A 22,232-nucleotide genomic window follows, 5' to 3' on the forward strand; every position below is an offset into this window, starting at 1 on the left:
AAGGGTCCCAGAACAGATCCCTGAGGCACTCCACTGGTGACCGACCTCCATACGGAATATGACCTGTCTACAACCATGCTTTGCCTTCTGTGGGCAAGCCAGTTCTGGATCCACAAAGCAATGTCCCCTTGGATCCCATGCCTCCTTACTTTCTCAATAAACCTGGCATGGGGTACCTTATCAAATGCCTTGCTGAAATCCATTTACACTGCTCTACCTCTATCAATGTGTTTAGTCACATCCTCAAGAAATTCAATCAGGCTCGTAAGGCACGACCTGCCTTTGACAAAGCCATGCTGACTATTCCTATTCATATTATGCCTCTTCAAATGTTCATAAATCCTGCCTCTCAGGATCTTCTCCATCAACTTACTAACCACTGAGGTAAGACTCACTGGTCTGTAATTTCCTGGACTATCTCTACTCCCTTTCTTGAATAAAGCAACAACATCAGCAAACCTCCAATCCTCCGCAACCTCTTCCATTCCCTATTGATGATGCAAAGATCATCGCCACAGGCTCAGCAATCTCCTCCCTCACCTCCCACAATAGCCTGCGGTACATTTCATCCAGTCCCAGTGACTTATCCAACTTGATGCTTTCCAAAAGCTCCAGCACATTCTCTTAATATCTACATTTTCAAGCTTTTCAGTCTGCTGCAAGTCATCACTACAATCACCAAGATCCTTTTCCATAGTGAATACTGAAGTAAAGTATTCATTAAATACCTCTGCTATTTCCTCCGGTTCCAAACACACTTTCCCACTGTTACACTTGATAGGTCCTATTCTTTCACATCTTATCTTCTTGCTCTTCACATACTTGTAGAATGCCTTGGGATTTTCCTTAATTCTGCTCACTAAGGCCTTCTCATGGCCTCTTCTCCTAATTTCCTTCTTAAGCTCCTTCCTGTTAGCCTTATAATCTTCTAGATCTCTAACATTACCTAGCTCTCTGAACCTTTTGTAAGCTTTTCTTTTCTTCTTGACTAGATTTATTACAGCCTTTGTACACCACAGTTCCTGTACCCTACCATAACTTCCCTTTTGACATTTTCACAGTGAAATTAAACACATAGTCAACAGTGAACACAAAATATTAGCGAACATCAAATGCACGTGTAACCGGTACGAGCGCTGAACCACAACTGACGTCTGGCGGCCTCTGCTAGTGCTGCCACGTCACACCTGAGTGACGTCAGCTGTTGGCGGAAAAAAACTTTGGTTTTTGGAGCTTTTTGGATTTCAGAATTTTGGATAAGGGATTGTGGACCTGTACTACAATTGGGTTTTCTTTCCTCTCTGTGCCTTGTGGCACATTGGGTGGCAACTTTACCGTTTCTTTAGCATCTGTCTATTTTTTTATGAGGCCTACTTGCTCAACCCAGCATGGACGGGAAGCATACAAGGAGGTGGCTGGATTCGAACCCAGGACCTCTCACCTCCAAGTCTGGTGCAGATGCCACTATACCACCTGCTGGCTTACAATTGGGTTGGTACAGTTCTAATATTGAAATATTTTTCATGTGTTCTATGCAAATTACACTTCCTTATCTTTCAGAATAAAGGGGTGAAATGCTACTGTGAAACAATGCTAGAGGATAGTTATTTTGAACAATTCAGAAACATGATAAACTTTATCTGACTTCTATTTATAACTTAATTTGGATCAACCTATGAAATTCTTTCAAGGCAGTGAATGGAGTTAGGGTGCTTAACGTAAGATGCCAAAAAGATAGAACTTTGGATTTTGGAATGAGAAAATGCTGAAAATGCAATGTTTTGAATCTCATTGTTCATTTCCTATCTCTCTCCTCATCTTCATGTAATTGCTTTTATTTATATATCCCCCAGACAGCTTAACTGTGACTCTCCTTCATTGGAAGTCCTGGGGAATCGAGGATGACATGCATCCATTCCAGTTCTATATATTCTGAAATGACTGATGAAGCTAACGTGAGACCTGAAGAATTTACTACAAGTGGGACAGGAGGCATAGGTGAGTAGTTTTTGAGATTTGAAAACTTCAGCCCATAGCCTTTCGTCTCCTGTATGTTCAGTGTCTGTCTAAATGCCTCAAAGTCTCTACTTCGACTACCTCTCCCCATTGCTCAAACCTCCTCACCTCCCCCAGCAGTACATTCCAGGATCCTACCTTCTCTGTGTAACAAACACCTCTTTAACCTTTCCTCTTTCCACCTTCAAACTGTTTGCTTCCATTTGATGTTTCCACTGTGGGAGAAAGAATCTGATGGGCTATGCTATCTATGCTTCTCTTAATTTGACACACTCGTATCAGGTAATTGGTCAGACTCCAAATGAATTTGGATAATACTTGGAGGGCTCTAGGTGGTATTATTCTATGCCTTGAGGAGCCAGGTACATGCAGTCTAAATATCATGTGTACAGTCTGACGAGAGACTTAGGCAAGGATCTGGCCAGGACCAAACTGCCCGAGTATCCGAGACTGGAATTGAGACACGATGCAAGACTGGAATGAGAACGGAGTACAAAGCTAGATGCTAGACATAATCTAAGTAGAGCTGACGACTGAGCACTGAACCTCTGTTCAGGTGCTCCTTAAATATTGTAATCCTGGTGCCAAAACATGACTGCCAATTAGTGTGATATTCCTGAAACCTTAAATTTGCCATGCTAGCTATCCATATTCCTGAGAGTTAGAACATCTAAACCCTGGAAGCTGGCACATTGGGTGCATATCAAAACAGGACCCCTTCCCCTATGGCTGACTCCTGATGCTCAGAGAGACGGTGATGGTAGTTGTGGATGACAGCCAGATCCAAGGTGTCCTTTTCAGGAACTGAGCACCATTCCTCAGGTCCGAATCCTACCCAGTCCACAAAGAACTGCCAAACACCCTGAACCGTTTTTCAATCCAAAATTCTTCTCACAGTGAAGACCTGTTCCCCATCGATGAATCTGGGTAGTGGTGGGACTGATGGTGGTGGGGCTAAAGGGTTGATTTTAATTTAGAAATGTGGAAAGTGGGATTGATTTTGAGGGTCTTGGGGAGCTGCAAGATTTTAGCCACCGGGTTTACTCCTTTGAGACCTTAAAGGGTCCAATTAACTTGTGCGCCAGTTTCCTAGACTCCACCTGGAGAGGCAAATCCTGAGTAGACAGCCAGACCTAACGGTTGCCCAGGTTGGAAAGCTGGTCACTGTCTCCTCTTGAGGTTAGTCTTTATTTCAGCCTTCCAGGTAGAGGCCAACAACATCTTTCATGCCCTAGTCCATTTCTCCTGGCAGTGCTGGGTGAGATGTTCAGCTGCAGGAACCCCAACCTTGGACTCCTGCTCAGGGAAGAGTGGCAGAAAATACCCCAACTGGCATTCAGATGGAGACATCCTGTGCATCAAATGCTGAGAAGTGTCATGGGCGAACTCTGCCTATGTCATATGGTCACACCACTTGTCTGGTCTTTCTGAAGCCAGGCACCTTAGGGTTAATTGCAAATCTTGGTTCACCCATTTCATCTGGCCATTGACCTGCAGGTGAAATGCAGAGGAAGGACTAGCTGTGCCTCAGTCAACTTACAGAACACCTTCCAAAAACATGATGCGAATTAAGGACCACGATCTGACACAATATCCAACGGAAAACCGTGGACCTGAAGTTCTGGTGCAGAACAATTTTGGCTGACTCTACCACAGATGACTGTCCAAAGCCATGAAATTGCAGGCCTTCGAAAAATAATCAATAATTACCATGATGAAGATCTTCCCCTTAGAAGGAGGAAGATTCGTGACAAAGGCCATGGATATGTGTGCCCATGATCTGTCTGGAACAGGCAGGGGTTGAAGAAGCTGGGCTCCTTGTTCTAGGTGCACATGTCACATGCCTGCACACAATTTCAGACCTCTCTCGCCATTCCAGGCCACCAATACCTTCTCTTGATGAACTCAAGGGTCCTGGCAACCCTTGGGTGAGCAGCCATTCTCGATGCATGTCCCCCATTGAAGCATCTGAGACCAGACAGATCTTGGCATGAACAGCTGACCTGGAGGACTGTTCTTAGAAATCTCCCCTTCCGCCTGGGCTTTGCCATCAAGAGCATTGATACTTCAGTGAATTGGCGCTATCATCTTGGCTTGGGGCAAAATGGTGGTAGGCTGCTTCTCTCATTTGTTGTGAAACAGGCAGAACAAAGCATCTAGTCTCTGGTTTTTAGACCCCAGATTTTAGGTCAGGACAAAATTAAAACCGTTAAAGAAAAGAGATCACCTGGCCTGCCTGGAATTCAGTGTCTTGGCCTCCTGAATATAATCCTTCTGATCTGTCCAAATGATAAAAGGGCTCCTGACTCCCTCAAGCCAGTGATGTCATTCCTCCAAACTTTACCATGAGCAGCTCTCTTCTCCTGATGTCATAGTTCACCTCTGCTGGGGAAAGCCACCTGGAGACGAATGTACACAGGAGCAGTTTACTGTCGGTGGAGACAACACTGCACCCACTCCAATGGCTGAAGTGTCCACCTCCGTGATGAAGGGTAGGTCTGGGTTTGGTGAAACCAAAATGGGAGTGGTCATGAACTGGTGTTTGAGCTCTAATAGTCGAAACAAAAGGGCCTAGGGATTTCTTGGAGCTGTTGGTGGAGCCACTATGGAGCTGTAGTTCCTGATGAACTTCTGGTAAAAGTTGGCAAATCCCAGGAACCATTGGACATGTTTCATATTGGATGGCTGTGGACAGTCTCTGACTGCCTGTGTCTTAGTAGGGTCCATCTTAAGATTACCATCAACCAAGCTATCTAATTGCCTTTAAAGACCATAAAACCCAAAGATGAAATGGTGGTCACGTGAAATTTGGACTTCTCCAGCTTGACATAAAGTCCAAGGTCTAGAAGCCTCTTTAAAATGTCCCTAACATGAGAAGTTTAGGATATCATCCAAGTAGACAAAGGTGTACTTATGGAGAATGTCAACTATAAAGGCCTAGAAAACTGCTGGAGCATTCACGAGGCCGAAGGGCATGATGGGGTACTCACAGTACCATGTCGGCATGTTGAATGCAGTCTTCCACTTGTTGTCTTTTTTTATGCGGACCAGGTTGTACACACTCTGCCAGTCTAGCTTCGGGAAAACCCTTGCCCCTTGGAGAATCTCGAAGGCAATATTCATAAGTGGAAGAGGGCAACGGTGTTTGGGGGGGCGGGGTTATGTGGTTCAGCACTCTATGATCAATGCATGGCCACAGGCTCCCATCTTTTTTCTGTACAAAGACAAAGCCTGCACTGGCTGGTTAGTGGACTCCTGAATGAAACCCATGGAAAGAGACCCCTTTATATACTCCTCCACTGCGTTTCCCTCTGGGCCAGAGAGTGCCTATTATTGACCCCATGGAGAACAAGCAACAGGCAGAAGATCCATAGCACAGTTATAAGGTTGGGGCAGTGGAAGAGTTGAGGCCTTTCTCTTGCTGAAGGCCTCTTCCAAATCCTTGTGGATGGAAGGGATTTCAACCGGTTTGGATGTAGCAGTTACCTCCAAACCCTCGTCCAAGGATGATCCCTGAGACTCCTTAAGTAGCAGGGGAAATTCAACAGACCTCAGATTCTCTTCCATAGGTTCACTAGGCTTTGAAACAGTGACCAAATCAAAGTCGCATTCATCGTCCTTATCCTCACCTGACAGCAATGAAGTGTAACAAAAGGTCATTGTGCTCAAACGAGGGTCTGCGTTTCGGAGCCTTTCCCTTAATAGGGACCTGGCAGCTTTAGGCTTAGCTACTAGAGCTCCACACTGCTTGGGCACTTCCTTGGGTTGTTCCTGAACTAGAGATCCCCTCTCTCTAGTCCCAGCGTGCCACCACCCCCTACCTCCTGTGGCTACCTAGTCAGGGTCCTGTTGGCTGGAGCCAGCTTGTCTTGTCTGTCCTTGAGGGCAGGGACTGGGTCACCAGAAAGCTTTAGATTCCTCACAACTGAAGTCTGCCCCCTCTTTGGTTGTTGGACTCGGGAGAGTCTGGAGGTCGGAACACCATGCTGAAAACATGCCCTCTTGCAATGAGTGAAGCAAACAATGCCCTACTTCCCTTCCAGTTCACGGAAGTGTTACGCCAGGACAGCCAAGGGTGCCCGAGGATCAGGGTATGAGAGGTGAATCGATGACACAGAAACTAATGTCCATACATGATCCTCAATCCCCATCTGCAAAACCGATGTCTGCAGCTGGATCTGCCCAGAACTTAGCAGATAGTCGTCCAGAACAGGTGCGGACATGGACTGGCTCATCTCCTGCAGTGGTATGTTGAGCTGACAGGTGGTCCGCAAGTCCAGGAAATTACCAGCTGTCCCAGAGTACGCTAAAGTATTCACCTCTCTTCGGTTCTCATCCCAGGAGCCGGTGGCGATAGTGGAGGCAGGAACGATAGGGTCTTTTAAGAGACTCCTGGATGGCTACATGGAGCTTAGAAAAATAGAGGGCTATGGGTAAAGCCTAGGTAGTTCTAAGGTAGGGATATGTTCGGCACAGCTTTGTGGGCTGAAGGGCCTGTATTGTGCTGTAGGTTTTCTATGTTTCCATGTTTCTATCTCTGCCTTCAGTGTGACACCAGAATCTATAGGGTTGGGGGTAGTAGCAGCCACCATCACAGTCCTCCCAATACTGGACAGCCCTAGCAGTCCTCCCAAAGGCTGCAGCTTCGGACTTTCAGCCTGCAGGTGACCTGCTTCACTGCAGCGATAGCAGCCTTCTTGACACCAGGGCCTTTCATCAGTGGAGAGCATTGTGCAGCTAATTTGCATGGGATTGACAGGATCCTGAGCAGGAGACGAGTTGGTCATTGTCTAAGATCGGGAAGTGGAACTGTGATGCACTGAGTCAGGCTTGCGCTAGTCTTCTTCGACCTGATGTGTGGAATGCTCTGCCAGCAACAGTGGTAGAGGTGAATATAATAGGGACTTTTAAGAAACTCTTAGATAGGTACATGGAGCTTAAAAAAATAAAGGGATATGTGGTAGGGAAATTCTAGGCAGTTTCTAGAGTACGTTACATAGTGGGAACAACATGGTGGGCCGAAGGGCCTGTAATGTGCTGTAGGTTTCTATGAAGTAGTCCCACTTTTGCTTTGTCAGACAATTATCGAGGCAGATGGACTGGTCGATCAGAACCTCTAAGTCCTCTGTTGGATCTCCCAAGGTATGGGCATCCTTCAGTTTGTCTCGGAGTCCATGGTGGTGTAGAGTGGCCATGGCTTTCCCGTTCCAGTCACTCTCTTGGGCCAAAGTTGAAACTCAATAGTGTAGTCATCCACTGACTGTCTGCCCTGATGCATCTTTATCTGGTGGTCCGAGGCTAGGCTTGCTCCAGAGGGATGATGAAGCACCTTCCTCATAGCGGCCATGAATTCCTCCGTCAATCATTCCCAATACATGGCTGCCCAGGCCAGGTCTCTCCCAGTTGGAGGAGAGATAATGAAGGCCACCTTTCCACACTCCGAAGACAAAATAGCATTGAGTGAGGAAGCCATGGCAAGAACTTTGGTCACCATCGAATCTCTCTGGGGTCGGAAGATTTACTGACTCTGCAGAGCAACCAACAGCCTCACCTGAGTGACATTGACTTCCCCCTTGTGAAAGTTGGCACATGGTAACCTGGACGTGTATCTCCAGGCTCTGTCTAGAAATCCTCTCACTGTGGCCAGCCACAGTGGACAAAAAATTCTGATACCCCGCTGAGTCCACGTCAGGGTCAATCGTACAGTGAGGAGAGACCTAGGCAAGGATGGTTAGACCTCAAGTGCTGGAATATCCGAGACTGGAATCGAGACATGATGCGAGGCAGAAATGAGAACAGAGCACAAAACTAGACACTGGGTGATAATCCAAGAAGAGCTGATGATTGAGCACTGAACATCTGTTCAGGTGCTCCTGAAATATTGAAATCCTGGCGCCAAAACATGTCTGCCAATTAACGTGATGGCCCTGAATCCTTAAAGGGATGGTGCCAGCTACCCGTACTTCGGAGAGTTGGAGTGTCTAAACCCTGGAAGCTGGTGAGGTTGGGTGCATATTGTAACTTAGGAGGAAAGTGACCACGAGCTTTGTGCCAGTTTTAAGATTTTGATCTTCAAATACTCTCTTCCTCCTTTGTCCAAAGACTATGCTAGTACACTGAAAATTACAGTGACGTTCATTATTATGTCTGGCTTTTCTGAGAGCTGGCTCCTAAGGTGTGAGTAATGGCCCTTGTTTTCCCGGGTCTTGTCATTTTTCTTTATTGTTAGCTATGGTGTTATACTGCAAAGAAGTAAGTTTGGTGGACTTTGTGTGCAAGGTTGATTCATTGAACAAGTCAATAATGACTTGAACCTTGGCCTTTGACGGCACATTTCAGCTTGACTACTGCATTTCTGTTTAACACAGTCAGTTAGTTTTACATCAAAAGGAAACCTATGTGAGAGAATTGCATTGAGGACTTTTGAAACAGAATTCTGGGGCAGTGAAGCCTGACATTTGACTGCAGCGGGACTGGGCGTGCTGTGGAATGATGAACATCATTAAGAATTGAATGCAAGAGGGAGATGGACTTTAGGGAGGAGGGTTCACAGAGAAGTCCAATTAACAGAGGCATAAAAGCCTTCGCCATTTATCCTCAGCTGACATCAATATTGCCTGCGTCATTCAGTGTTTCTTTGTCTCCACCTTATCACAGATACTCCCTTTCATCTCTCCACACCCCTTCCTGCTCTACAACCGAAAACATCTTTGCTTTCTAACTAATGCAATTTCTGATGGAAGATCATTAATGTGAAACTATAATTGTGTTTCTCTTTGTACTGATGATGCCTAATGAGTTGAATATTTCCAATAATTCTGCTTTTAATTATAAAACAGAAATATAACATATCAGTATACTGAGACATGATCACGTGCATATTTTTTCCCTTAAAATGGAGCCAGCGTAAAATATTTTTTGCAAGTTTTTAGCCTCCAACCTAATGGCATGAGTATTGATTTTTCCTTCTGGCTAAAAAAAAATTCCCCTCCCCCTCCCCTCTTTTTCTATTCTCCACTCTGGCCTCATACCTCTTCTCACCTGCCTATCATTCCCCCCCCCCCCCACCACCAGGTCCCTTCCTCCTTCTCTTTCTCCTTTGGTTCGCTCCTATCAGATTCCTTCCTCTCCAGCCTTTTACCTTCCCCATCCACCTGGCTTCACCTATCCTCCTTCCCTTCCTGCCACTTTTTTTTATTCTGGCGTCTTCCCACTTTGCTCCCAATCCTGAGGAAGGGTCGCAGCCTAAAATGTAGACTGTTTATTCACTTCTATGGATGCCGCCTGACCTGCTGAGTTCCGTCAGCATTTTGTGTGTGTTGCTTTAAACTTTTACCGTTTCTCAGTATTTACCTAGTCACGTCACAAGGAGTTACAAAATCATTAAAATATCAGAAGGTTGCGTTGGATCAAACAGTATCAGGTTGCACAATCCACAATGTTGAAACATTTTGTAATAATATCTCACAGTAAAGATACAGATGACTGTAATGTATTACACAGCAAAAAAAATTAAAGCCAAACCGCTGTGTAAAATCTGATCAAATGTATGATGACCGTAAGGGCTTATCTGTATTCATACAACTGAAATATTAATGGAATGATTTGATTTTTAACAGAAAAGTAGCACAAAAATTAAAACAATCAGTTTGATCTATTTGAATGGGAAAGCAGGCAGAAGGAGCCATAAGAACTATTCTTGCTTTTGTTCTTGTAGCATCTAATAACCATACATTAATTGCACACAGAAACACATATATAAAATAAACCAGCTACATCTTACTGAAATTTTGGAATTTGTGCATTAGTTTTTGTTTGAACTTTTGTTTATTTTAAACTATAGTTTTTCAAGAAACACAAGGCTCCTAATTGTTTCAGAGCCTAAGAATAAAGTTGCCCACAAGATTAAATTTGACAGAGAAAACTCTGTTATCTAAATCAAACCAAAATGGTTCTTAAGAATAATGGCATGGCAGAATGGATGTCTTTTCTTGTTAGTTCGCATTTCCAATGGGCCAGTGTCTCTGTTGATTCATACTGGTCTAAACACAGCCCTGCCCACCCTTCTGTGACTGCAGTAAACCACACAGATGACAGACTTTGTTTTTAAGCTGGCTGCTATCAACGGGTAATTGTAACTTTCCTTTTGACCCAATGTTAACTGTCACTGGCCTGATGAAATTCAGCTCCTGCTCACACTGCCCCGGCCCCACTACAACTTCATCTATCTGGTATCTGCAACCAGCTCTTCAATACAATTTTAATGTTAAACATTACATACTTATAATGGGGAATTTGGTGAGAAAGTATAAGTTTAAAAAAATACAGATTACAATTCCAATATACAGATAAATGAACACACACACACACACACACACACACACACACACACACACACACACACACACACACACACACACACACACACACACACACACACACACACACACACACACACACACACACACACACACACACACACACACACACACACACACATCCTGTAAATTAAGAACAGAAAAAGACCAAATAGTCCCTTGGGCCGGTTCTGCTATATAAAGTCATTGCCTATCTGACTTTAACCTTGGTTCTGCATTCTTTCCTATCTCATGCAGCTTTTAACCTACTGCTTATCAAGGACCTGTATGCCGTTGCCTTAAGAATAAACAAACTCTCTACTTCCACTACCTTTTTAGGAAGACAGTCTCTAAGATTCACAAATGACTGAGGACAAATGTGCCAGTGTAAATTTCAGGGTAGCAAGGGCACTGAGGCCCTGGTGAGTTGTAAGGGAGTGTGGGAATGGGACTCCAATGGGATCCAGGGAAGAATGGGAACTGGAGCCCTGGTGAGTTGTAAGGGAGTGTGGGAATGGGACTCCAGTGGGATCCAGGGAAGAATGGGAACTGGAGCCCTGGTCATCTTTAGGACGGCATGTGAACTGGAGGCCAAGCGAGTTTCTGCTCAGCACAGGAACACAGGCCTGGCTGACTATCAGTTAGTGTAGGAACCACAGCCCCACGAGCATGTATATCATGGGAAATGGAGCCCAGTAATGTTCCAAGTGGGGGGGGGGGCAAACTGAATCAAGGGGTGTGGGAACAAGGGCCCTAATAACTTTCAAAGGAGCAGAGAGAAATCATTTGTAAGTCAAATGTCCGATCATCAAGATGTCAGAAGAGTTAGATATTGGATTATTGGAAATTTACTTTCCTTCCCTTTGCTGCACCCTTCCATCTTTATACAACTTATTTTCTAACCTATCTTTGAGTTAACAGCAGTTTTTGCAGCTGGATCTTTGGCGCCTACATCCAAACTATTCATGGGAACTCTGAGAATTAAGCATCAGTCACTGAGGCTCCCCTTCATTATACTTGTTACTAGTCAGTAAAAAGACCTATTTATGCATTATCACTATTTTCTGGCCAATTTTCATTCCATGCTTGTATGTTACACAATGAACTTTTATTTTCTGCAATAATATTTCATGCAACAGCCGGAGTGATTACTTATATGTATAACCTCTCGCTTTGGCAGTCTGAGGTACCCACATGATTCATGCAGGCTTCCATCATACCGGTGCCCAAGAAGAGCTTGGTAATCTACCTTAATGACTATCCTCTACGTCTATTGTGATGAAGTGCTTTGAGAGGTTGGTTATGAAACTCCTGCCCGAGGAGCAACTTTGATCTGCTCCAATTTGTCTACTGTCACAACAGGTCAACAGCAGGTGCCATTTCATTGGCTCTTCGCTCAGTCCTGAAACATCTGGACAGTAAAGATGCATACATCAGGATGCTCTTCTTTGACTACAGCTCTGGGTTCAGCACAAGTTCAAATTCAAGTTCAAGTTCTAATTTAATTGTCATTCAACCATACATGAATACCCATGAATACAGCCAAATGAAAGAGTGTTACTCTGGGGCCAAGGTGCAAAACATAGTATCAATAATTATACATAGAAAACAAGCACATATATGATTGGGGTAAAATACAGTCACACAAAAAATATAATCCAAGTCCCTGAGTCCGTGAAAGTTACAGCAATCTGCAATTGAACACAATACAGATTTTCTTCTGCCGAACAAGCACTGGGGAGCAGCCACACCGCTTCTGGAACTCCGGTGGAGCAGCCAACCCTGGCACCTCCCCGTGGGCAGCTTCCAAACAAGCGCCACGCGGGCTTGGGGCCTAGTTCTCACTATCACGCAGTTTTCCCACCATCTGCCCCCTGCTGTATGCCAAAAAACCAATGAATTGGGCTTGCAACATCCACACCACCAATCACCAACAGGTTCTTGAGATGACAAGAAAAGTGACTCAGGTGATCAGTCACCATTAGACTGCACACTGCCTTGGTGCACCAATGCTTCTCTGTCGCAGGCAGCACCATGTCCAGCTTCTCAGCCAACTAGCAACTCGCTGATGAGGTAGATCTGTTATACTTTAAGTATCTAATATCCAGCAGGGTCTTGTGATCATAAAAAATGTTTAAAACAGACAATGGCACCTTTGTTTGACCCTACAGAAGCCACTACGCCAGAGCATGCCACTATCTTACTGGAAGTTAGAGGGGATTATCATATCCTTAAAACTAAACTGTAAGCTCCAAGACCTAGGCCTCCAAACCTCCTTGTCTATCTGGATCCTCAATTTCATCTCTTGCAGACCCCAGTCAATTTAGATTTAATATTTATTTATTGATTGTAAGTATTACACAGATTGTCTTGTATGCACATTGGTTGTTTATCTGTCTTTGGGTGTAGATTTTCATTGATTCTATTGTGCTTCAGTGAGTGCCCACAAGTAACTGAATCTCAGTGTATGGTGGTTTACAAGTTCTTTGATAGTAAATTTACATTGAACATTGAACTTATCAAATACCCTCTGGAATATAATATAGTATGAATCTAAGTATAGTAAATACAAAACACAATGAAATAAAACAAGTTTCTATTTTGGTTCATGTTCTTCTCATGTATTTTCCTTTTAAGTATATTTACACTGTCATTCTTCGAACTTTTGCATCAAGTGGTATTTTAAACTTCACTCCATCCATTGTATGTTTCTTCATTGACGGACAAACGACAAACAAGTGCCTGCTGGCGATACTCTACAACCGAAGTTGCGGTTGTAGGATTTTTTAAAAACTGCTGCTAACTTTTACCAGCTCACATCAGTCTCTCCATATCGCCCCCTACCTGCGCTTCCAAAGCCAACCTCTGCATGAGCCCAGCGCGCCTGCGCGTTGGCAGCGAGGGGGGGGGGGGCAGGAGGAGAGGGGCGGGGCCTCTGGGGTGAGAGGTCGTGAGGGGTGTGCCGCGCGAGCTGCTGGGGATCTGATCGGCGTCGCTGTCCGTTCCCGGTACCGGCCGTCCGGGTAAGCCGCTAACTCCTAGGTCCCTGTCCGCTTTGCGCTTCTGTCCTCGTTCCATGTTTGTCTGCGGGCTGCTAGGCCTTAGGAACCTGCCTACCCTGGTGTCAGGCTTCAGCCTGCGCCGGGCGCCGCAGCGGTCAGGCCGCTCCCCTCCCCTGGAGGGATCCCCCACATACCCCGGAGTCCCTCTGTACTCATTCCCTTCCCTCCACGGCCGTGGTTCGGTCCTTTGTTCCTCCCTCAAGTCCTGGCATTGGATGTTGTTATCTAGCACGACAGCTCTCGAGGGAGAGCAGGAAGAGCGTCGATTCTTGTTTGTGTTTCCCCCCCACCCCCACTAGATTCAGTTCTGCAGCTTGTCGCCAGTTTTTACTAATGTTTAATTGCTGGGAAATGAGCGAGTTGTTACTTGCCCTGGGCATAAAATTCTGGGTCAATAATTCGTCGTTTTGTTACGGGTGAGCTATTCTATCAGCGGTTTTGCTTATTGATGCGATCAGAAATGGCACCTGCTCTTCCAGTAAGATTTCAGAGCCCACAGAGTTACCAAGCAGGAAGCTATCTCCATTCACCTAAACAGTATTTGGCTCCCAATCAACATCACTGTAAAAGAGAAGCATTATTGCATTCCTGTATGTGAGGGCTTCCTATGTACAAATTGGGTGTTTTCTATGTTGTTAAAGTGACAGTGAAGCACTGAGATGTGTTAAAATGGAAATGAAACACACTGTATAAATACAAATGTATTGGCTTATTGCCAAGGACATAGTGTGATTTGGCAATTTGCTGTCTATTTATTGTCGCTTACCCTGCATGCAAAGGATAATCTTATATGAATTGTGAGTATTAGGTATATTGGTAAGTATTGCAATCCTTGCAATCAGTACACAGTAAAATTAATGTCCTTGATTTTGGCATGCCACTTTGGTCTCCATTAGTGAATAAATCAGCTTTACAATATGCAATCAGAAAAAAGCACTGATTAGAAGTTGTGAATTGCAAAAGTTTATTATCGGCTTGATCAGAGTTGGAAATTATGCTTAATCCTTTTGTGAGACATTTCTAGCATTTAAAAGAGCTTCAATTAGGATTCTTAAATTGACAGGTCGGAATCATTTGAGGTGTGTGCATAATTTATCTTAAGACTTGCATGCATTGTGTACTCTTGTAAGGCTGTTCTTGTCTCTAGAGTTACACATTTATGTTGCTGGAGCATGTGGAATAAGGCTATATACATTTTCCAGATCCTTTTCCTCCCCTCAAGAAAGATAAAATTTAATAAATTAAATGCCACAGAATGATGTTTTACCTTCTGTACCATTAAGACAAGGGAGACTGCAAATGCTGGAAATCTAGAGTAACACTTAGTGGGGAAATCTCAACCAGTCAGGCAACATCTGTAGAAAGGAATAAAGCATATAAGTAACTCAATTCCTTTCTATAGATGCTGTCTGATAATAGACAATAGACAGTAGGTGCAGGAGTAGGCCGTTCGGCCCTTCTAGCCAGCACCACCATTCATTGTGATCATGGCTGATCATACACAATCAGTACCCCGTTCCTGCCCTCTCCCCATATCCCTTGACCCCGCTATCTATAAGAGCTCTATCTAACTCTCTCTTGAATGCATCCAGAGACTTGGCCTCCACTGCCTTCTGGGGCAGAGCATTCCACATATCCACCACTCTGGGTGAAAAAGTTTTAACGCATCTCTGTTCTAAATGGCCTACCCCTTATTCTTAAACTGTGGCCTCTAGTTCTGGACTCACCCATCAGCGGGAACATGCTTCCTGCCTCCAGCGTGTCCAATCCCTTAATAATCTTATATCTTTCAATCTGATAAGCTGAGTTCCTTCAGTATTTTGTATATATTACCTATATACCATTCATGTGTTTGCAATGGTTTGAAAAATGGAAGATATTGAAGAACAGTGATCATCATGTGCTATAAATACCTGTAAATATGCAGATGTATTTTCCTCAAAGATAGTTCTATTGTGATATTTTAGTTACTCTTGAAAAGCCAGCATCCACTTTTTTTTAACTTCAGTTTTCTTATGTCAGTAGACCCATTGTTGCTTTTCTGCAGGGTAATGCTGTTAAGTTTCAAAATAAATTGTTCAGAGACTTTTTTTTAAAAAAAAAGTACATCAGGAGAAAATTATTCTCTTGCAAGCAAATAGTAACATAAGTAGGGGAGAATTTCATTAAACGATCCATATTACTTATTCTTCATTAGAGTTTTTTAAAAAAAGTACTGATCAACAGTGATAAAATAAGAGATCAATAGCTATTTTGCCCAGAGATTGGGATAAAAAAGGGTAGAACCCCCCCCCCCCCCCCCCCATTGCTCATTTGATTATGTGTGTTATATTTGTTTCTGGACTGAACCTTCTTTTGGTTGAGTCATTTAAGGAATTATTCTTGTCATAGCTGCTGTTTTGCCATTAGTGGGCTACTTAACAGGTTTTACTGCAGAAGAGTATAGTGTCTTATACACGTATCCAGCCCCAAATCCTTTGTTCACATGAGTGAGCATCACATCTGGGATCTTGATCAGTTTAATTGAGAATTTTTATTTGTGAATCACAAATCTTTTTCTTCACAGTAGAGGCCAAAAGCAGGGAAAAGTGTAAAGCATGAAGAAATAAAATGAAAATTGAAATGTCAGCACTTAAAAGTATTCATTGTCCTTTGCTTAATACTTAGTTGAACCACCTCTCATAGCTATTACAGCCAATGATCTTTTTGGATAAATCTCTACTGGTTTTGCATAATGTGACGGACCAAGAATCCTCCATGGTGCAAAATTGCTCAAGCTGTTCCAGATTAGTTAGGGACTAATGGTGCACAGCAATCTTGAAGTCTTGCCAGATTAAGGTCAGGACTCTGACTGGACCACTCAAGGACATCAATGTTCTTCATTTGAAGCCACTCCATGGTTGCTCTGGCAGTGTGCTTTGGGTCATTGTCCTGCTGAAAGATGAACTTTCTCCCCAGTTTAAGCTTTCTGGCAGTGGCTAGCATGTTTTTATCCAGGACTCTCTGTACTTAGCAGCATTCATCTTCTCATCAATCCAGACCAGATTTCCAGTCCCTCCTGCTGTAAAGCATTCCCATAGCATGATGCTACCTCCACCATACTTTACTGTAGGGATTGTGTTACCCAGCTGATATACAGTATTAGATTTATGCTCCATATATTGTCTAGTGTTGAGGCCAAAAAAATCCACTTCAGTTTCATCTGACTACAAATCCTTCTTCCACATCTTTATAGGCTGTGGTGAGTTCCTATAGTACCAGGGGTGCACCTGGTTGACAGACTTGAGTGGAGCACCAATATAGAGGCTGTGTACAAGAAGGATAAGAGTAGCCTCTACTTTCTGAGGAGACTGAGGTCCTTTGGAGTATGCAGGCCTCTCCTTCACATGTTCTACCAGTCTGTTGTCACCAGTACAGTCTTTTATGTGGTGATGTTCTGGGGCAATATCATCAATATGGGTGATACCAGCAGGCTCAATAAACTGATTAGAAAGGTTGGCTCTGTTATAGGAGTCAAACTGGACACACTGTGGTAGTACAAGGAAATACCAGCAATTCTGGATGATGTTTCTTGCCCTCTGCTTGCCACCTTGGCTGAACAGAGGAGTACTTTTAGTGAGAGACTAAGACAACTGCGCAGTTCCAAAAAGCACTATGAGGTGTTTCTTACCCTTGGTCATTAGGCTGTATAATGAGTCAATCTTTAGCTGGAGAAGTGATGACACCCTCTTGTTAGACTGTTTGAGGTAACTTATTTTTTATTCTTTCTACTTCTATTCTAATATTTATAGATCTGTGCACTTGTAATGCTACTGTGACAGTAATTTCTTCTGAGATCAATAAAGTATCTATCTTCTCAGCAAAGGTTTGCAAAGTCTTTACGAGCAAGGATATGCTTTATTTTAGCCAGGGCTTCTTCCTTGCCACACTTCCATAAATGTCCTTTTTGTGCAAGGCCATAGAGATTGTGGAACCATGAACTTTATCTCCATTTGCAGCTCACTCAGAGTGACTGTTGGAATTACAGTAGCCACTCTTAACTGTGTCATTCTTCTACAGTGACTGTTTATAGGGGTGCACCTGACTTTAAGCAGTGTGGCTGTGATTTCATATTTTTTCCACCTTTTCTCGATGGACTGCACTGTGCTCTGAGTTATGTTCAGTGCCTTCCCCAGATTTGTGCTTTTCCATTATCATTTCCCTGACTTGCCTTGAGTGTTCTTTTGTCTTCATTGTAGTTTGGTCTGTTGAAAATCTACCATATTGTTGGACCATGTATTTATTCAAGTGATCCTTTAATTTTCTACATCAACAGGTAAGGTAACGTGAGGAAAGTTAGCATAGTAGTTACAAAGGGGATGAATACTTCAGCCTCACAGTTTTGGTTTTTAATATTTAGTAAATTGTTTACAGGTTTTGATATTTTTCTTTGATTTGACAAGATGCACTATGTTTTGTAGATTAGCTCAAAAATTGAAAATGAGACAGTAAATGTGAAAATAGTTGTGGGGAATGAATACTTTTGCAAGGCACTGTAAGTAACAGCTTCCTCTTTTTTGAAACCTGTTCCTATACTGTGTTTTTATTGAAGAGAGAGCAAGAAAGAAGGCAGGTGCTGAAACAAAACGTGAGGCTTCTAATCTTAGTTCATGTAGCTACAACTTAATTCTCCAGCAACCTTCCAATTTTTGAAATTTGTGTGATAACACATGCTGTGACTTAGTTTGCAAATAAATATTGACTTCTTTATTGCAGCTGTTAGTTGTCATTCCATCTCTATTTCATTCATGTAATTAAAGGGACTTTCCTTAAAGTATTGCATAAATCATTCTTTTGCCTTTGGAAAGCAAATAGGCCTGAGGACAGTTAATTGCCATCTGTATGTTGCCAAACAATTGTAGCTCAAAAAACCCCAACTAAACCTACTCTTGCAGGTGAATGGGTAGAAGCAGTATAGTGGTGGGTTTTTTTTCGACTGTTTTCTTCCTGCTTTCTAAAACAAACCTGTCTGGTTCAAAAAAACTTCTTTTCAAAATTCTGATTTTTATTGGGTATTCTACCAACATAGAACAGTGTAGACAATTACATTTTTAAATATGCCTGCCAGTGTTACTTTCAGTTTCACAATTGGCTCAATGGTAAGAAGCAGAGTGATAGTTGGACGTTGTTTCTTGGACTTGAGGCCTGTGACTAGTAGTGTATCATGAGTTGGTGCTAGGAACTTGATATAGACATTTTGGATGTATGCATGCAAGGAATGGTTAATAAGTTTGTGGATGGTACTAAAATGGATGGTATTGTAGATAGTGAAGAAGGTTATCAAAAATTATAGGGGGATCTTTATTAACTAGGTAAATGGGCCAAAGATTGGCAGATGGTTTTTGATTTGGATAAATGTGAAGTGTTGCACTTTAACAAGTCAAACCATGTTAGCCATTGTACAGTCGTATGTGGACAGGATGGTGAAGGAGGAATTTGGCATCTGGCCTTCTGTCAGTGTGTTGAGTATAGAAGTTGGGACAATATATTCCAGTTGTATGAGACCTTGGTGAGATCACACTTGAGTGTTGTGTATACTTTTCGTTGCCCTGTTATAGGAAAGGCGTAATTAAAATGGAGAGAGTGCAGAGACGATTTACAAGATGCCAGGGTTCAAGGACATGAGTTTGTAGAAAGGAGTAGGGCCGGCAAGGACTTTATTTTCTTGAACAACAGAGATTGAAGGCTGCCCTCATAGAGGTGTACAAGATCATGAAGGGCACAGATAGGGCAAATACATATGGCCTTTTTCCTTGGAAAAGGGAAGTAAAGACAAGAGGACATGTAATAAATAAAGAACATAAGTGAGAGAGAAGTGAAAGATTTAAAAGAGACTTGAAGGGCATCTTTTTTCACAAAGAAAATGAGTTGCCAGAGAAAGTGATTGAAGCAGGTGCAATAGGAAAATTTAAAAGACTATAAATAAATGGAAAGGAGGGGTTTAGAGGGATATAGGACTACCATTGTGGGCACTATGGTCAGCATGGATAAGTTAAGCTGAAAGACCTTTTTTTTGATGTTATGACTGATTAGATTGTAGAAAAGAAAAATAAACAATTATAGACAATATTTTCTTATGAGGCTTGAGCCTAAACTACTGAATGTTTTAAGCATATATTTGCAGAATGATAATCCTAGTTGAAAATGTTAATTATAAGGTGCAGGGAAGATGCAAAGTTGCCATTTGATAATTCTAAACAAAAATATCAGTGATTATTAAATGGAAAATTTGTTGTTCCATTGCTAAAACAATGGAATTTTACTATGAATTTCTAAATGGGTCAGATATGTTCCGAGAATCACAAATTGATATGTGGTTGCCAGTCATTGCCTGCAAAATGACCTCGGTTCCTGTGTTTTCTGTTAGTTTATTTTAGAATGTCGAATTGGTTATAAACGTCAATTATTTTTCAGTACTACATGCAATTCATTATCACTCTTACAAACAGCAAATTATTCTTTTTTTTATATAAGGCAGGCCCTCAGGATTGAGGATAACTTGCTTTCATTTTGGTCATCTGGGATCTGAGGATAACTTGCTTTTCATTTTGGTCATCTGGGATTTGGGATCTGACGTGACTGGGGCCAGGGCATAAGTAAAAATTCTTCTACAATTAGGGCAGAGATTCCCAGGAGTTATTGTAGATATTGTATTTTTAATATGTTTTGAACAACAGGAATCTTTTCCTTTGCGATTTCATCTTTTTCTGTGACCAATGAGTGTGTGTGGTTTTGCCATGTAAACATCTGCTGAATGGAACCAAATTAACGTAATTGGGAATAAAACAGGTCAGGTTAGTACCTCTAGAACAGGGGTGTCAAACTCATTTTAGGTCACGGGCCGGATTGAGCAAAATGCAGCTTCATGCAAGCCGGATCAGTCGGACGCATGCGAACGCAGCTTTCGTTGCCTCCGTTTTTTCGGCCTGCTGTCATGTGTCTCAGTGTCTGCTATAACTACAAAGTGTTTCACTTTACAAATTCCGTTTCTTATGAAGAAGACTGCCGAATAAACACTAAAAACCCTGAAAACCTGGTACCTGAATAAACTCAGCATTAGCCATATCATACGCCATAGGCGCTTCGATTACTGGGGCCAGCTTTAATAGTAATTAGATATTTTCTCGCGGGCCAAAGATAATTCCACCGCGGGCCGGATTTGGCCCGCGGGCCTTGAGTTTGACATATATGCTCTAGAAAGACAAGCTGCTGACTTTTCAGTTTGAGGACCTTTCATCGGAATTCAGATTTTATCATAAGTTGAGAGAATGGCTGGATAGGAGAAAGGAAATATTTCTTGTAGGACAAGGCCAGGATTGTCCATGTCATGCTGGTGTCTAAGGAGCCACCTGGATTTATCCATTAAAAAAGGTAGAGGGAAGGAGAAAAGGGGGATGTTTTGGAATTTCCCAACAGATCATGGTAGTGCTTGTGGTAGGAGGATACAGTGAGTTAATATTACAATAGACTACTATGTAATTAGATATTCAATTGTTTCAGTTTGAGATAACTAATAAAAACACCATGTCAGTGGAAGTATTTTATGTATCTAACATTTACCCAGTTTTCTGCTGGAGTGAAGCTGATCTGTAAGACTAAAGGGAAATGTCATTGCATATTCCAAAACCAAGGTCACCCCAGCTTCTTAATAGACATTTATATTGATGTGTGGGTATAGAGGTCTGACCAAGGAAAAGCAATAGACGTAGATTTGCATATGACGCAAGGGCTCAAAGGAAGAAAATAGGTATTAGTTGTATAAATTCAATTGTATTTCCTTATGTTCAGTAGTTTGTATGATGTGACAAATTGCATTTGTTACCAGGGTCCAGGTCCAGGTGATTAGAAGGGGCCATTTCAGGGTGAATGGAGAAAACAGTGTGCGACCATACCTTTCTGTGTACAATAAGTACTCTTAGTTTCTGCAGTTGAGCGGAAGGTAGCAAATCTTGCAATGTATATGAAACCGCTTTCAAAAACAAAAAAGGGGAAGTAATATCAGTATAGTTAGCTGCATGGATATTCTCACTCATTCTCTAATTGTCTAGTTTAAGCTGTTTTCAAAATAACAAATCCCTTTTCAAATATTTTTCTCAAAACAGATGAATTTTTTTTTAAACAACACACACAAAATGCTGGTAGAACACAGCAGGCTCGGCAGCATCTATAGGGAGAAGCACTGTCGACGTTTCGGGCCGAGCCCCTTCGTCAGGACTAACTGAAAGGAAAGATAGTAAGAGATTTGAAAGTAGTGGGGGGAGGGGGAAATGCGAAATGATAGGAGTAGACCGGAGGGGATGGGATGAAGCTAAGAGCTGGAAAGGTGATTGGCGAAAGTGATACAGAGCTGGAGAATTTTTTTTTATTTTGCTTTCTCCTATAATCTAAGCCATCTGTTTCTTTGAATGTTCACAAGGTTGTTACCAGGCCAAGAAGGGTTTGATTTATCAGGATAAAAATAAGACAAGCAAACCAGCTGAGTGATTAAACAAACGAATGTCAGCATTCTTTCCAGGCTAGTGTTCCCAGGTTGAGACATTAACCGTTCTGGGCCAAGTCTGATGGGTAGGTTACATCACTGAGATGCCAGAGAACAAATTCCTGAAACAGGCCTTCAGGATGGTGCTGAAAACCCATTAAAATATGGAAGGAACATATTACTTCCCATATTACACACCTGGCCCATCAAGTTCCTTCTGCACCAATAGCAGAGTTTGCACATTCTACTATGAGACATCAGCCAACTCCCACATGCAGT

At 42.6% G+C, this 22,232-nt stretch overlaps 1 protein-coding gene across 1 annotated transcript in view; it reads left to right on the forward strand.

Moving 5' to 3' along the window:
- Positions 1 to 13,273: 13,273 nt before the first annotated feature.
- stx7l (syntaxin 7-like) overlaps positions 13,274 to 22,232 on the forward strand; it is a 43,745-nt gene continuing 34,786 nt past the window's right edge. Inside the window, exon 1 of the mRNA XM_073057259.1 lies at positions 13,274 to 13,396. The gene's annotated coding sequence lies outside the window, so the exon portion shown is untranslated. The remainder of the gene's footprint in view (positions 13,397 to 22,232) is intronic.

The sequence above is a fragment of the Hemitrygon akajei genome, chromosome 9 (genome assembly GCF_048418815.1).
Source record: "Hemitrygon akajei chromosome 9, sHemAka1.3, whole genome shotgun sequence".
Lineage (NCBI taxonomy): Eukaryota > Metazoa > Chordata > Chondrichthyes > Myliobatiformes > Dasyatidae > Hemitrygon > Hemitrygon akajei.